We start from the raw sequence: 5,766 nt of genomic DNA on the forward strand, positions 1-5,766 counted from the left end.
GCGCCTGCGCATGAGCTGCAGCTCTAGCTAGATATAGAGCATAACACTATGATATAGAGCCATCGCTCCCATCCCCTGCACTTGCTCAAATCTCGAGATTGCGCAGCGCAATATGGATTGGTTTGTTTGGTTCACTGATCTCTATTATACTGTTTTGGTTGGTTGTCGTCTTCATTTGTGGAGCGCAAATTCTAGATTGTCTCCCCTATTTTCAAATCCCACAATCCTACTAATCTTATGGAACGCCAAAGAGGCATTTAATAATCGGTGATAGTCTTTTGCAACCGGTGATCAAATTTCCTGGTGTCATGGGTTTCAAATAATGTTCACAATCAAAAACTTTTTTTAATTTTTTTATTTATCTCACCAACCTTTTAAAATCTTAAAAGTCACTTGGTCTTGCGTGTGAGAGATCGTCCCTCCATTTACATTTACAGTGGTATTTAGATATGGGGCGCCGTCTGTCAATTAATTGTTTGGCATTTTTAAGGCTTGTTTTTACCATGGTTTATAGCAATAGGAGACTTTCCAACGCTAGGCGGCAGCAGACATACCGGGTAAATTTCCATTGTTTACGTAGTTCTGAACATGCGCATAATTCTGAGAACAATGGATTTACCCGGTAAGTCTGCTGCCCTCTATCGTCCCAGAAAGTCTCCCATTAGATGTAAACCATAGAAAGTGTTGCCAAATCCTTTTAATGGTTTACATACCAGTAGTATTTGGTGTGTGTAAGTTTATGGTTTACAAACCATGAACATGCAACAAACATTTATAAATCATGGTTCATAAACCATGGAAATTTTACGCATCTTTAAAACATGGTTTATAAACCAGAACAAATGAAGCATCAAATTCATGGTTTACAAATCATGGTTTATAAACCATGAAAATTGGGTCATCATAAAAACATGGTTTATAAACCATGAAAATTTAAGCATGAAAATCATGGTTTATAAACCATAAAAATAGAAGCACGAAAATCATGGTTTAAAAATAATGGTTTATAAACCATAAAAATTGAGGCATTTCTGGATCCTTTCTTTAATCCCTTTCCCCCTCTGTTTTTCTATAAATGGATATGTATTTGTTTGTTCTTGTTTTATGCCTCTGAAGAAGGTCCGGATTGGATCGAAAGCTAAGGCAATCTACCCTATTCATTTTATAAAGTAAAGTACATGTATAAATTGACTAATTTGTAACCTACCAACTGTATAAAAATAGTCTTAAAGTTGTAAATTTTGAAGAGCCCAGTTGTTTCTTAGTGGATTCTAATAGAGGATGACATGCTCTATCAAGTGATTTAATTTCATTGACTTTTGGAATGATGCGTTATTTCAAAAACGGGGTCAAAGGTCACGATAACATATTAAAGATTACAGTGACCTACATTTCAGAAAATTTATTTTTGATGAAAGAATTGATTTGAGCATGCAATTCTCATCAATTTGATACCAAATTTGCATATATGTGATAAAAATTTACATGGTTATGACATATTTTTACCAAAAAGGTGGTTTTTACCTTACAAATGTCAGATTTTAGTGGTTTCTGCCCTGACCACATGGAAAGTCCGATCGGGCTGAAAATTGGTGTGCATTCATTGCTCATTAGGACCTACAAGCACAGCAATTTTTATCAAAATAGGAAGACATGAGGTAAAAAAGTGCGTTGGTCTGACATGGAATGACCCACACACTAATCGGATGCGTATAGTCGGACGTATTGAAATATTTTTACATTTTGTCCGATGCGTAGACGCAATTTCAGTGAATAATGGCAAGAACCTGATACGAAAATATGAAAACTGTGCTTCTTTTTCCAAATATGTGTAACACAAGCTTGAAAGAATACCGAGATGTAAAAAGGACAGTGACTTCATGGAAGGAAATTTGGGAAATTTGCGATAAAGATTTGGACGGAAGGCATTTTATTTAATGAAAAACCCTTGAACCGAACGAATGTATGAACTCAAGTTGACGCGTTCGTTGCCGCGCGCGAATGCAAACTTAATGCGTATTTATTTATTTTTTTGATGAAGTGTGAACGTTAAATCCAAATTCGAAATGTCGGGGGCGTGAACGCAGTCGCAGCGAGTATGAACCGCTCTTTAGCCTTTAGTCAAGGCGCTTCCCTGCTTCTCCACTCGCGCTGGTATTTTTTCTCGAGTGCAGTTGTATGAGGTCGTGTATGACATCTGGGTGCCGCGTGCGCCTTTAAAGGCATAAGTTCACGTCGTGACGGTTTTGGTTTTTCCAAACGAACGTCAACACTATAGTTTTGGGGTCCTCGAATCGTGCAGACAACATTGGTGACGACTTAAAGGAACACGTTGCCTTCAGATTTCACAAAATTTCACGTTTGAGGGTGTTCCTTATACTTATTAAGAGTTGTTCTTGCAATAAAACACATTTAATGTGTTGTAATTAGTGAATGGTAATTAAAAAAAAAAAACACTGACCTCTGACCCCGAAACATGGCCCGCGAAATATATACGTTTTTCAAGCCGTCAAAACGATCGTCCGTTTATGCGCGATGCACAGCAGTTAGGCTGGCGCCGTAGCCAATGGCCTATTAAACCTACCAGAAGAACACGAGGTAATATACCGTTCTCTACCATACGACGTTGTGTGAAATGTAAACACACCATTTTGCTGTCAAAATGGATCGCCGAAAAACACAGATTCAGCTCATTGCTCTACGCAAAGAGATGATTGAAGACACGTCCAAAAAGAAGGAAAGGACACCTCGCCAATCAGGGTAAGAATAATGTAGTGGGACATGGACTAGCCGACGAGAGAGAGAGAGAGAACGGACCGTGATTGTTTATACCCAATGCAATGTTATTGTTAGTTATTATTGTGGACATGACACGTAAATTCACAGCCATGAGACAGCCGCAGCACTGAGTTGTGAGAGTACATAATGTACATGTACTATAACTAGTTTACATATAATTTTGTAGATCTATTCACTCGGTGCATAGATGGGGGTGGGGTTTTGAATCGAGTGCCCAGCGTACTAATGACTTGGCATAATTTACCCTAATTTACTTTGATGCTACAATTAAAAGAGTCGTTTATCTGGCTGGGAAGGGGAGGGCTTTTGTAAAAATTGTAGAAGTACATTTTAAAATAGTACAGATTTATGAAATGTTTTTTGTATATTTTTAACAGTTTACCCAAAATATTGTACCCAAGTCAACTCGTACCCAAGTCAACCCGAATTCTTTCAAAGAAGTGTGACCTTCCAAACAATAAAAAATAAAATTTTCGAGAACTAATATAATAAGTTATATCAATGGTTTTCAATTTCTTGTTGAAGGTACTATGTGAGCAGATGCCAGGACTTGGCGTAAGCATCTTGGAGACCTCATCAAACCCGGCACCTCCAAGTCCACATCATCCACCTCCGCAAAGCTCTTGCCAAGCTGGTGGGTTTGTACCAACTGTAGGGAGATGCCAACACAACAGGACAGGTCATGCTGCAAACAAAGGCCGGATGAATGCTTCTCAAACTTGGCAGTAAGAGACTGATTATTTCATACTGTCAATGGCATGTGCATGTATAACAATATACACATGTACTGTCAAAGCAGTCCAGTTTTGTTACATGATATTTTGATCTGTGTCCCCCCCCCCCCCCCCCCAAAAAAAAAAGGAAACAAAGTAAACGTGTAAACAAACATTTAATAAGGAAACACAAATTTAAGCTTTCATTCATTGTAGTTACTTGTAAACAGCCTCCTTCGCCAACGTTGCATTACCAAAATACTTCACACTGAACAGCCACATCCTAATAACATCATGTCTTTGACCAGCAGCCGATTTCACGAAACTTTACGCAACTGCGTAAGTCCACTTGTGCAACGTTTATGGAGCAACTTGCGCCATTAAAATTGCGCAAGTGGACTCACGCAGTTGCGTAAAGTTTCGTGAAATCGGCTGCAGGGAGGTAGTATTTGCTAAAATGTCACTTTAATGAATCAACATCAAGTGCATGGGTTTTATATTCCATATACATGTACAAATAACCAATTTTTATTTTGTTAATTGTTTCAAAAATGTTTGTGTTTACATTTGAAAAGATCTTGAGGCACCTTGTTCTGGACCACCATTAGAGTTGGCACGACATCACAGGAATGACATGTACACCAGGGCAGCATGATGTACACAACAAATGACTTTGCCACCCAGCCAGCCTTCACAGACAACATGTGTCATGTCAGAATGGTACTGGAAATAGAGTAACACTACCTGGTTACTGTGTTTGTAAAATCAGGGGTATATTTCCAGATAGTTTCAACTTTCATTTACACATGATTTATGCAAAACAGGTTTAACAAATGGCAAAATTTCCCGTTGTCAACAAGTAGATTCTTATTCCTAAATTAACACATGTCAATACTTAAACTTATTATTATTTTTTTTTTTGCACATTACTTATGTCAACAAATCATTGAATGTGATGTGAGCAGAGTTTGTTTTCATCACAACGACATATGATTAAGTTTAGTTTGAAGTACATGGCCAATTGTTTATACAATCATATTTATTGTATTATTTGAGATTTCGATATTTTGTAACAAAAAACACACAAGAACAACAAAATGCAAAAACATAAACAATCTGTATTCAAATAAATTTATCTGAAATATCTTTATTCTGTATTCATAAAGAGACATGGATCATAGATGCAACAAGTTTGATAAACACAGTGCCATTTCAATTTTTTAACCTTAACCCTTGCAAGTGTATTTTGATTTCAAACCACATGCCTGTTATGAAATGCTGTTTTAGAATGATGTTTTAGAACTAGTCATATTGTTGACTAGCAGACCATGTTAGTTCGAATAAGTAAAAGTTTTAAAGGAAAACCACCCAATTTCAAGTCATACTTGTGTTGGTCATTCTATTCTACTTTTAAAACATCCTTTCTAACCATACAATGCATTTTACAACCAAATCACTCGATGTAAGGCATTGGTCTCTCTAAAGGGACTTTATACCTTAGATGTTGGTAATTACTAATTTGTGATCATAAAACTCACTTGATAAAGTCTACATGATGAGAGGCATGTCAAAGGACTTGTTTCTATACTGCAATGGTGTTTTTCTTTCACTGTTTCTTGCAGCTTTTATTGCCAAATTTAGCCCAAATTGTCACAGGTTTATTATTTTTATGCATAAATATTGAGGAGATACACCAACTATTACTAAGGATACTGCATGGGACTATAGTGTTCTTTGACAAAGGACAAATTTAATTAATGTTTGCAAATACATCGTGTACTGCTGTGAATTGTAAAAACATGTCTCAATAAATTGACCATATTGTTTTATAAAGTTCCTATAAATTTGTGACAAAGATTCTATTTGATTACATACAAACTCTAGAACTTGCCAATAATGCTAATAATGCACTGACCTTATGTCTTATGCACACCTGTACAGACATTTTTGTAGCCAAATTGTGGAAATTAAATTTAAGAAGTGGAAAATCTGGATTTGTGTTTTGCTACAAGTTCTTCTGTTGGTAGTAGTGGTGGTGGTATTAGGGAGGGGGGGGGATGGCGGCTGTGGGTAGAAGCCATCCTTGCACCATTAGCGGTAAGCCTGGGCGACTAGTGTCGGACTCCAACTATTGAATCCTTAGTTTAAAAAAAATTGTGTCTACCTGTTTGGTGAACCAATTTAGTCGCTCATTACTATTCATGACAACATAATTTACTTACAGAACACAGTCAGACATCAGTGACACAAATCT

Source organism: Asterias rubens, chromosome 19 (genome assembly GCF_902459465.1).
Source record: "Asterias rubens chromosome 19, eAstRub1.3, whole genome shotgun sequence".
NCBI lineage: Eukaryota > Metazoa > Echinodermata > Asteroidea > Forcipulatida > Asteriidae > Asterias > Asterias rubens.